Consider the following 12,322-nt stretch of genomic DNA (forward strand, 5'->3'; position numbering starts at 1 on the left):
GAGTTCATTTGCAGTGGCAAGAGGCCCTGGCACACCATATACACACAATCTCTCTCAAACAAGAAATTGTAATGATGTGAGGAATGGGAATGAATGAGATCATTAACAAAGAAATGCAGGTGGGTCACAGAAACTGGAAATTGCAGGGAAACAGATCCCTTACTGAAAACTAGAACAAAACAGAACTTTGAGAACACCTTGATTTCAGTCCTTTTTGGATTTCATATAATTATGACAGCTAGAAGCTTAATAAAATAAATATGCATTCCTTCAACTTCTTGTGGTGATTACCTGTGGCAATTTGTTGGAGATTGCTCTAATAGAGCAAAAATAGAAAACTAATAAAGCAAACCAGTTTGAGTAGGTCAAAATGCTAAAATATATATATCTCTGTGTGTGTGTGTGTGTGTGTGTGTGTGTGTGTGTGTGTGTAATATTTGATATGTTCCACACTTAATACAAATGGAAAATACAGCAGATTCCTCTAGAATCATATGAATGTACTCATATATCCATTATGAATATGCCACTATGAAACAAAATACAAATGTAGCTGATCTTTAACTGAACTCAAAGTAGGTGTTACTCAATTGACAATTTCCATTTTCATTAGGAAACATACCAACCTTGTAGATTTAGATTCCTAGGCAGTAATATTCATACCTGTTTCTGATCCCACCAGATAAGTGTTTTCTTCCAAGAATGGCTGCATTTGTTCAAAAACTATTTAAATCATACCTGTGTAATTTGGTGACAAATAAAATTCAGGTAGGGACTCAGATTGGCCTTAAACTCACAGCAATCCTCCTATCTCTGCCTCCTGAGTGCTGGGATTAAAGTCATGTACTACCATGTCTGGCTTCATGCACATTTAAAAAAAAACTATTTTATTTATTTATTTATTTATTTATTTGAGAAATAAAGGCAGAGGAGAAGAAAGAGAGAGAGAATGGATGCACAAGGACCTCCAGCCACTGCAAACAAACTCCAGACACATGCATTACCTTGTGCATCTGGCTTACGTGGGTCCTGAGGAATCCAACCTGAGTCCTTTGACTATACAGGTAAAAGCCTTAACTGCTAAGCCATCTCTCTAGCCCCATGTACACTTTTAATTATAATATTAGAGTAAGTTTCCATACAGTTGTGAAATAACTTGGGAAGAATTCTGTTCTCTACATTAACATCTTATAGGAAGTTTAAATGTTGAAATTTTATTAAAATTGTTATGTATGTGGAGATACTTTAAAAGGTTTGAAAGAAATCACAAGAATGTAAAATAAGAGCAGTTGATTCCCCACCATGGCTGTGTGCCACTATTGCACTTGTGTGGGCATCACAACAGGTTATTTGTTGCTAAGTAGGTTAGACCATGAGTTGCTTGGAAAGATATTGATCATTTACCCCAGTCGCCCATGTAGCACCTTCTGGCACTAGACACGCTGACTGTCTGGGGACTGACTCTCTCCTGGCCTCAAGCTATGCCGTTCCATTTTATGTGTCAGCTGCATATGGAGTCTTCAGCAATAGGGTCTTACCACTGACCTTTGGTGGATCATCAAGTACTCTGACAGAAATCTGTCATTCTTTTAGGAAACCTTATAGGTTTCTCTGATCAAAAGCTCATTGTGGGTGATAGCACCATGCTGGTGTTGGGAGTTACAGGTCAGTGCCCACTAAGAAAATGAGGAAAAAGATAAGGAATATACAAAAATTAGGTAGGAGAGAGAGAGTGGGGGGAAGAAGGGGGAGGGAAGATGTAGAAGATTTAGGTTAGACTTGATCATACCCTCTCCAGTGTCTTGTGGTTTAGCTGTTTTCTGTAAGGTCCTGGTGAAGGTTCAGCCATTTGGTCTGCCTTTTAGGAAGTAGAATTTTATAGTACCATTGCCATTTGGGTCTGCATTAGTGTTTCCCACCCCTTCGATGCCCTCCCCTCCTTCCCCCTCCATCCTAGTGTCTAGTCCATGAGGTGTTTGCTGGGTATGTAAGGTATCTTCGGTAGATTCACGTTAGGTGCTGTAGATGAGTGAGACTGTGGCGATTTTTTTTTTTTTTCTGTGATTGGGTAAGTTCACTGAGAATGATCTGTTATAGGCTCAACCATTTTTCCTCAAATTTCTTTGTGTAATTTTTTCTTACTGCTGTATAGAATTCCATTGTGTAGATATACCACATCTTAGTTATCCGTTCTTCTAGTGATGGGCATCTGGATTGATTCCAGCTCTTAGTTATTACAAATTGTTCCACTACAAACATGGTTGAGCAAATCTCTCTGGACTGTGGTTTGAAGGTTTTAGGGTAGATGCCCAGTACGGGAATAACTGGGTCTGTTGGTATCTCTATAGCCAGCTTTTTCAGGAGTCTCTATATTGCTTTCCAAAGTGGTTGTACCATCCTACATTCCCACCAACAGTGGATGAGTGTTCCTACTTCTCCATATCCTTGCCAGCATTTATTTTCCAAAGTGGTGGTACCATCCTACATTCCCACCAACAGTCGATGAGTGTTCCTACTTCTCCACATCCTCACCAGCATTTGTTTTCGTTTGATTTTTTGATGTTTGCTGTCCTTATTGGGGTAAAGTGGAATCTCATAGTTGTTTTAATTTGCATTTCTCTGATGATTAGGGATGATGAACATTTTCTTAAGTGTGTGTTTGCCATTTGTGTTTGTTCCTCTGTGAACTGCCTGTTCAGCAGTTTGCCCCATTTTGTGAGTGGGGTATTTGACTTCTTAGTGTTTAGATTTTTGAGTTCTTTGTAGATTCTAGAGATTAGGCCTCTATCAGTTGGATTACCCATAAATATTTTCTCCCATTCTGTGGATAATCTATTGGTTTTGCTTATTGTATGCTTGTCTGTAAAGAAACTCTTCAGCTTCATGTGATCCCATTGGTTGAGTGACTGTTTATCATCATGAGCTACTGGGGTTTTGTTCAGGAAGTCTTTTTCCATTCCTATATCATGGAAAGTACGTCCTAAATTTTCTTCCAGTAGTATTTGAGTTTCTGGTCTTATATTGAGGTCTTTGATCCATTTGGATTTGAGTGTAGTATATGGGGAAATGTGTGGATCAAGTTTCAGTTTTCTGCATGTGGTTATCCAGTTTGTCCAGCACAATTTGTTGAAGATGCTGTCTTTTTTCCAGCCTATATTTTCAGGCCTTTGTCGAATATCAAGTAGCTACAGTTGCTTGACCCAATGTCCGGGTCCTCAAGTCTATTCCATTGGCCTATACTCCTGTTTTTATGCCAGTACCATGCTGTTTTTATTACTATGTCTTTATAATATAGCTTTAGATCAGGTATGGTGATGCCACCAGAGGTGGTGCAGGACCCATTGCTGGAGCTGGGAAACAAGTCAGAACAATATCCAAACATAAGCCCACCCTCCAATATCAAGCTACCATCAATCATGGTGTACAAGAGGGCCTACATCTATTAAACTCTCTATAAACAAAGTAAGGGTTATCTCATTTGTCCTGGTGCTAATTTACTCTCCTTTGGAAATTTTGCTTCTCTTTTTCAGATAGATGCAGATCCTAAGGAGAGAGCCACCCCATCATACCCCAAAAAGGCCCTGACTGCAATTAAGGAAAATTGGCAAAACAAGCAAGAGTGCTGTTTTCCTGATGAACCAGATACCAGCACAAGGGGGAAGGAGACCAACATAGGGAAAAATTAACTCCTACCAAATCAGAGAGCCAGAGCCTCAGAGGCCCCCAACACCTCATCACTGAAGCAGACCAAAAATGAGCCCAACATGGCTGAGGGAAATTTTGTGGAAGAGGGGGCAGAAAGTATGTCAGAGCCACATGTTGGGTGATATGCAGAGACATTTGTCGTACCAATAACTGTGGGCTAACTCCACAATGCACGACCCATATACATTAACAAGAAGGGGCCATTGGGGAGGGGTTAGGTCATGGATGAGCCTAATAATGGTACCAAACTGCCTGTATTTGCTGAATAGAAAACTAATTTAAAAAATTTTAAAAAAGAAAACATACAAATTTTCATTACATAGCAACCTTATTCTTCAAAAACTGAGTAACACTTTTTACAGGATAAATCTATCAAGTTATATAATTATGTCTCTGTTGGAATAAAAATTGCATTTTTGCAAAAAAAAAAAGAATTTAAAATAATTCTGTACTTAGATTGCTTCAAAAATGTCTTCAGTTTCTTCAGTTCAAAGACATATAAATGAAAATTCTGTTATACTTTTTCATTGTTGATGGGAATATTTTCAAGTCACTATATATAGCAGTTTCCTCAGAATTGAAGCATTCCATTCTGGAGGGAGGTGCCTTAGAAAGTCCTAATTTGAAACTTAGGCTCTTAACATTTAGGAAGCTTTAAGGATAAGGATATAAATATCTCTCAAGTCTCAGCAAGCTCTTGAAACTTATAAGATTCATAAACCCCCTCTCCATGGTTACATAAAGTGTTAAGAACTGCTTGGAGGAGAGAGCTTCTACTAGGTGAGCTCCCTTCACGTTGTGCAGTGAGCTCTCTAGAGACGTAGCTTATGTGAGCTGTTACTTAAACTGTGGTGGCCCTTCTTCTGTAAGTAACCTCAATAAACTCATTGGTTTACCAAGTTGGACTTTAATTGTTAGTTAGTGACCTATCTTGAGGGTACATAGACATTTATTCATAGCTCTCCAGAAAATGTTAACATATCACTCTGGTAATTATTATAGAACTTCCTCAAAAAATATAGTACTTATATATCATCCAACCATAATACTTCTAGGTATACCACAAAACAATCAAAATCAATTTACTATACAGATACCTATATATGTTATTTTAGAGTGTCATTATTTACAGTAGCCACAGTATGGTATTAGCTCAAGTGATCAACATTAGATGAATGGATACAGAAAATGCGGTATATGTACATGACAGCATTTTATTCTGCTATGAGAAAAATGAAGTTATTCAGGAAAATTGATGGAACTGTAAAGTAACATGTTAAGTGAAAAAAGACAACATGACAAAAATAAGTATCATGTTTTCTCTCATAAGACGCAAGGCATTGTAATTGGGATCAAATGGTCTCCATAGTGTCATATACTTTGAAAGCTTGTTCCCCATCCAGTGATTTGGGAGGTAGAGGCTTGCTGGAGATGTGCCGCTTGGGTGTGGGCTTTGAAATGTTCTAGCCCAGATTCCTACTTAGCCTGAGCTCAGCTCATTGTTGTTGCTTCCTGGTAGCTGCTGTGCTAAGATGTGATATTCAGTTCTACTGTTCTTTCATTGTCCTGAAAATTCCCCTCTAGACTGTAAGCTGAAGCAAACCCTTTCATCTCACCAGCTTCTTTGGGCCGGCTTGTCCGTAACAGCAACACAAAAGTAACTATAGTACTAGATAAAAGAAAGAAAGGTGTTGCAGTCTGGTTCGCATTGCTGCTAGAAATCACCCAACCAAGAGCAGCTCCTGGGAAAAAGATATTTATTTTGGCTTACAGGCTCAAGGGGAAGCTCCACAATGGCAGGGGAAAATGGTGAAGTGAACAGAGGGTGGACATCACCCCCTGGCCAACATAAGATGGACAATAGCAACAGGAGAGTGTGCCAAACACTGGCAAGGGGAAACTGGCTATAACACCCATAAGCCTACCCCCAACAATACACTCCCTCCAGGAGGCATTAATTCCCAAATCTCCATCACCTGGGAACCTAGCATTCACAACACCTAAGTTTATGGGAGACACCTGAATCAAACCACCACATTCCGCCCCTGACCCCCATAAACTGAAAACCACACATGATGTAAAATGCAATTCATTCATGTATCTTTAAAAGTCCCATAGTTTTTATCAATTCCAATGATGTTCATACATCCCCATAGTTCAAGATCTTTTAACTGAGCCATAATACCAAAAAATAACCTCAAAAAAACCCTATAATGGCACAGAATAAATATTCACACTGCAAAAGATGGCACTGGGCATACCAAAGAAACATTCAACCAATACATGATTTAAAACAACCAGGGCAAATATTAAACTCTACGTCCAACAACTCTAGTCAGTGACAAGTCTCCAAGTCCAATAATTCTATCCAGCAACAAATCTCTGGCATTCTAATTCTGCCCTTCCAGCTAGGCTACTCACAGTCCTGGGAAACTTCATCAGGGCCAGCAGCTCTCCTTGGCAGCCATCTTGTGGTCCTGGCATCTCCAATGGGTCTCCACTGCAAGCCACGGTTCATCCTCATGGCCCCATGGGGTCTCTATGCAGGCAACCAGCAAACCTTCTTCATAATGCCCATGGTCATTTACAAAACACAAGACCATGTTGCAAACTCAATGACCCTGTTTCCAGCATGACTAATACTCAACAATACCAGGTAGGGTGCCAATTTGTTAATCTGGGGGGTGGGAAGCAGACATTGACGAACAGGACACTCCTTGAGCACTCAGGCCCCTTCAAAAGAGTCAACATTCTTCCTGTTGCCCCAGAGCAGGTCAGCTAGCCCAGTATCAAAAGTTGTAATCTCTCACTTGCAGCTGAACTGGCAACAGTTCACCCCAAAATTTTTCTTTCTGTGCCATATCTCTCTGCTCACACCAGTTCATTTCTATGCAAAGCAACCCTGCACAAATTCTCAGGACATGGGCATAAGAGCAAACTTCTCACTTAAACTGCTAACCCAGTCGAAGCAAAGCTCTTTCTCACTCTCATAAGCAAACCTAAAGTCCATAGTTCTTACTGCATTCAGATTTTGCAGCTCAGACCAGAACAGTCCATCAAGCTGTACTTACAGAACTGCAAGGCATCTCTTAGGCCAAGGTCTCAAATCCTCCCACATTCCTCTTGAAAATCAGCTCCAAAAGGCCAAAGCCACATAGTCAGGTGTCTAGTAACAATCCCACTCCTTGGTACCACTTTACTGTTGCAGTCTGGTTCGCATTGCTGGTAGAAATCACCCAACCAAGAGCAGCTTCTGGGAAAAAGAGATTTATTTTGGCTTACAGGCTTGAGGGGAAGCTCTACGATGGCAGGGGAAAACAATGGCATGAGCAGAGGGTGGATATCACCCCCTGGCCAACATAAGGTGGACCACAGCAACAGGAGGGTGTGCCAAACACTGGCATGGGGAAGCTGGCTATAATACCCATAAGCCCACCCCCAACAATACACTCCCTCCAGGAGGCATTAATTCCCAAATCTCCATCAGCTGGGAACCTAGCATTCAGAACACCTAAATTTACAGGGGACACCTTAATCAAACCACCACAAAAGGTATGAAACTACATAAAATGTAGAAGTTAAAAGGGGAGAGAGAAGAATATGAAAGCATAATAGAGGGATTGAATATGATCTAAGTATACCATATGCATGTATGGAAATGTAATTATGAAATCCTTTTCTTTGTACAATTAAAATAGGTTAATGGAAAAAATAATATAAAGGCAGGCATGGTAATGTACGTCTTTAATCCCAACACTTGTGAGGCAGAGGTAGGAGGATTGCTATGAGTTTGAAGCCATCCTGAGATGACATACTGAATTACAGGTCAGCCTGGGCTAGAATGAGACCCTAACTCAAAAATAAAAAAAAAACCCTAAAATAATAACTTGCTACATCCAATGAAGGACTAACAATCAATAGTATAAATTGAAGGTTCAACTATTATACGAATATGATTACTGAATATGAGTAAGAATATGTAGTTTATTAAAGATTAGTTATCTGAAGTATTGCTTGGTGGAGCCACATTCAAAGAAGAGGCTTGGGACTTATGTTTTTTGTGATGTAAAAGCTGAAAAGTAAATATACTTGTAGATATATGTTAAATTGAAATTTTCAATTCTCCCATCCAAGTACTAAACAGGCCTGACCCTGCTTAGCTTCCGAGATCAGGCACATTCAGAGTGGTATGGCCTTGGGCTTCTGCATGAGAAGGAAAATACTTAGTAGCAGAGGCCAATAAGTTAAAAAGGAGACATAAAGGGAAGAGAAAGGAAGGGAGGAGGGTATGTAATAGGTTGATATTGTATATATGTAAGTACAATGATTGAGATGGGGAGGTAATATGATGGAGAATAGAATTTCAAAGGGGAAAGTGTCGGGGGGAGGGAGGGAATTACCATGGGATTTTTTTTTATAATCATGGAAAATGTTAATAAAAATTTAAAAATTAAAAAAAAAAATTCAATTCTCCACTGAAGCCATCTATGCCAAATAATGAACTAATTCCAAGTTACTTCTTTTTAAGGTTAAATTGTGAAAAATTTATTTGAATAGAGAATGAAAAGGAGGGAGAACAAAAGCTCCCAAACCAAGAAGGGTTCACACCTCCCAGCTGGGTAGGGTCCCAAGAAGAAAAGAGTGGGAAACCCATGTGACAACCTGGATCTAGTCTTTTTTATCAATTAGTCATCCAAGAAAGATGATCAGCATTGCCAAGTTCAGATGTTTATGAAGGACTTTAACTGATTGGTGGGACCAAGAGGAGAGATCAAACCCAGGTAGGGCCCACCAAGAGTGGAGACAGGTCCAGGAAAAGTTCAGGATGAACTTTTCAGGAAGAAACAGAAAACTTCTCTTTATTGCCATTTTTTATCCGATGTCATCAGGCTGGAGTTCTAGTTTTGCCAGAGCAGAGTGACATCCATGGTTTTTTTATTATTTTTTTTATTTTTTTTTTCGATGAGATGCCTGACAAAGTTTTTTTTTAATTTAATTTATTAGTTTTCTTTTCAGTAAATACAGGCAGTTTGGTACTATTGTTTAGGCTCATCTGTGATCTACCCCCTCCCATTGGACCCTCCTTGTTGATGGAAATGGGTCGTGCATTGTGGAGTTAGCCCCCAGTTATTGGTATGATAAATGTCTCTGCAAATCATGACCCAACATGTGACTCTGACATTCTTTCCGCCCCCTCTTCCACAAAATTTCCCTGAGCCATGTTGGGTTCATTTTTGGTCTGCTTCAGTGCTGAGGTGTTGGGGGCCTCTTAGGCTCTGGCTCTCTGATTTGGTAGGAGTTGATTTTTTTCTGCGTTGGTCTCCTTCCCCTTTGTGCTGGTATCCGGTTCACAGGAAAACATCACCCTTGCTTGTTTCGCCAATTTTCCTTAGTTTCAGTCTGGCCCCTGTTGAGGTATGATGGGGCTGCTCTCTCCTTAGGATCTGCATCTTATTTTTTTCCTGGGTATCTGGAGTGCAGCTAGGTGGTCACCATCTTGCCCATGTTTTTTTCTTTTATTATTCTTATGTATGTGTACCATGTGTGCTTATGCAGGTCAGAGGACAACTGTGGTTGTTTGAATGCAAATGTGTATTACTGGTAGCCTCAGAGATTTTTGATTAAGTTTAAATTTCCTGTTGAAGTCTCCAGCAGCCTGCTGGAGGTGTCACTAGGGACCAATTTTTAGTCCAGCCCTAAGGTATGAAAAGGGACAGTTTGTGCTGTAACTGTTGGTGTTTGCTGGCTGTTGGTGATATCTCTCTGCTATGGATCAGTGGACATGAGCCAGCTTCTTCTGACCTGACGGAAGTTCCCCTGGATTCTGTATGTCTGAAATAAACCATTTCCTCCTATAAGCTGTATCTGGTCAAATGTTTGTCCCAGTGATGAGAAAATAACTGAAACACACTTGGAATGCTGGTCCTCTCTTCTTCTTACACCTTGAGACAAGGGAGGTCTCTCTCTCTCTCTCTCTCTCTCTCTCTCTCTCTCTCTCTCTCTCTATCTTTAAGGCAAGGTCTCTCTCTAACCTGGGTTGTTCTTAAACTCTTAGCAATCCTCCCACTTCTGCCTACTGAGTGCTAGGATTAAAGATGTAGGCCACCACACCAGCTCTCTTGTTGTTTGGTCAGTAAGTAAGCCAGGCTACCTGGTAAAGGAGCTTCAAGATACTTCTGACTTCACTTCCCATTACTGTAGATACATTGAGATTGTAGTCATGTGTCATTGCATGGGTGCTGCGGTTCTGAATTCAAGTCAACAGTCTTGATTTAGCTTCCTATTAACTTCTGATAAAGAGTTTTTCTATAGATTGTTTTACATTTCTATAAGTTATGGCTGAGGGGATGACTCAGTCTTGCTTTCTTTGACAACACAAATATCTGAGTTTGATCCTGACAAACCACATTTTGAAACAGATAACTGAAACACACTGGATTGTCAGTCTAGCCTACTTGGAGAGCTCCATGCCAATGAACTAGATCCTTCTCAAAGAAGGGTGGATGCTACCTATGAGGAACAATACCTGAGATTATCTTCTGGCCTCCATGTTCACACACACACAAACACATACTCCTCCACAAACATGGATCTGCACACACATACATACATATGCACAAAAATAAATTTCTGTAAGCTACCTGGCTAAAAACACGTAAGACTCAAATCAAATCCGGTACCAAATCACCCCCACCCAATCTCTTCTTCATGCATTTTTAAAAAACTTATTTATTTATTTATTTATTTATTTGAGAGCGACAGACAGAGAGAGAAAGAGGCAGATAGATAGATAGAGAATGGGCATGCCAGGGCCTCCAGCCACTGCAAAAGAACTCCAGACGCATGCGCCCCCTTGTGCATCTGGCTAACATGGGGCCTGGGGAATCAAGCCTCAAACTGGGGTCCTTACGTTTGACAGGCAAACGCTTAACCACTAAGCAATCTCACCAGCCCTTCTTCATGCATTTTTTATACAAGAGAGTGAGAGCAAAAGCTAGAGACAGAGAGAGAGAGTGAGAGAGAGAGAGACTTGGTATGCCAGAGAATCTAGCCACTATAATCAAACTCCAGAAGTGTGCACCACCTTGTGCATATGTGCGACCTTGAATGCTTGTGTCACAATGTGTATCTGGCTTATGTAAGACCTAGAGAGTCGAACATGGGTCATAGGTTTCTCAGGCAAGCGCCTTAACTGCTAAACTATTTCTCCAGCCCCCTTTATGTATTTGTTATCATTAAGAATCTAACACAATAAAGAAGTCTGCTTACAAACTATAACATATTGTCTCACTTTAACTCTACTCTTCTAGCTTTTAATGAAGGCCAAAGACTGTACAAATTGAGGTTGCTTTTAGTAGCTTGGCCTGCTGCCAAATATTTCATAGGTTTTTCATCTCTGTTGCTACCTTACTTTACAGGATGATACTAAAATAAATGGTGTTAAAGCTATCCTGACACCTTGCCTATTTTATTACTCTTTGTCAACAAGAGAAGCCTACTGACCAGAAGTAAAAGAAATGAATCACTACCTTCTGACAAAAGAATTTCCTTTCTTCTTTAAGGTTACAATAACTACTTCTGATTATATGATAAATGTTTTAGCAATTAGGAATTTGCCTTTGCTCAGATGTTTTATGTTGGATAATTGTATTTGCTGGGGAACAAAATGTTTCATTTTGGGGAATTGCACTGGGAAATAGTACCTACAAAGACTACAGACTTTGTCTTTCCTTCTAATCAAAGTAGGAAGGAAGAAACTATCACTATAATATTTTATATTGGGCTCTATTGATCTCCTTTATAGAAATTAAACAAGACTTGACCCCTCATCTCCCTCTAAAAGACATAGGAGAATTAACTCAAGTTGACCAAATGTCCAACAAAAAGACCATGTACAGGGTAAATAAGAAATGTCTATATTGCCTCTATTTTCTATTTATAATGTCGAATGTTTGACTAAAAGCATTTGGGGTTCCATTATAGGTTAGTTTGAGAAACACAGCTTTTAACATTAAATGGAATATGCACACTATATATATTATCAGAGCACACAGTGAAGTATGTGAAGGCCTGAATGCTAGTCTCAGCTTTGTCATGTATGCAAGTGAACTGGTGAAGAGTCTTAACCTCATAAAGAAGAGTGAACTGGGCTGGAGAGATGGTTTAACGGTTAAGTGCTTGCCTGTGAAGCCTAAGGACCCCCGTTCCAGGCTTGATTCTCTAGGAACCACGTTAGCCAGATGCACAAGGGGGCGCATGCATCTGGAGTTCGTTTGCAGTGGCTGGAGGTTCTGGTGCCCCCATTCTCTCTGCTCTATCTGCCTGCCTCTCTCTCTCTCTCTCTCTCTCTGTGTGTGTGTGTATGTGTCCATCGCTTTCAAATAAATAAATAAAAATAAACAAAAATTTAAAAAATATAAAAAGAGTGAACTGGAAACAAATTATTGGGCTGTACTCTAGAACCCTGGGCATGATGTTTATTGCTTTTTAGCCTTCAATTTACAAAATAATGATAGTAGTACCAAAGCACTGTGGGCATATGTTATGATTACACAGAATAATCACACATTAGCTAATTAATAATTAATTTTAAAGGAGTACTTAGTACTTATAGCAT

The sequence above is a fragment of the Jaculus jaculus genome, chromosome X (genome assembly GCF_020740685.1).
Source record: "Jaculus jaculus isolate mJacJac1 chromosome X, mJacJac1.mat.Y.cur, whole genome shotgun sequence".
Taxonomy (NCBI): Eukaryota; Metazoa; Chordata; class Mammalia; order Rodentia; family Dipodidae; genus Jaculus; species Jaculus jaculus.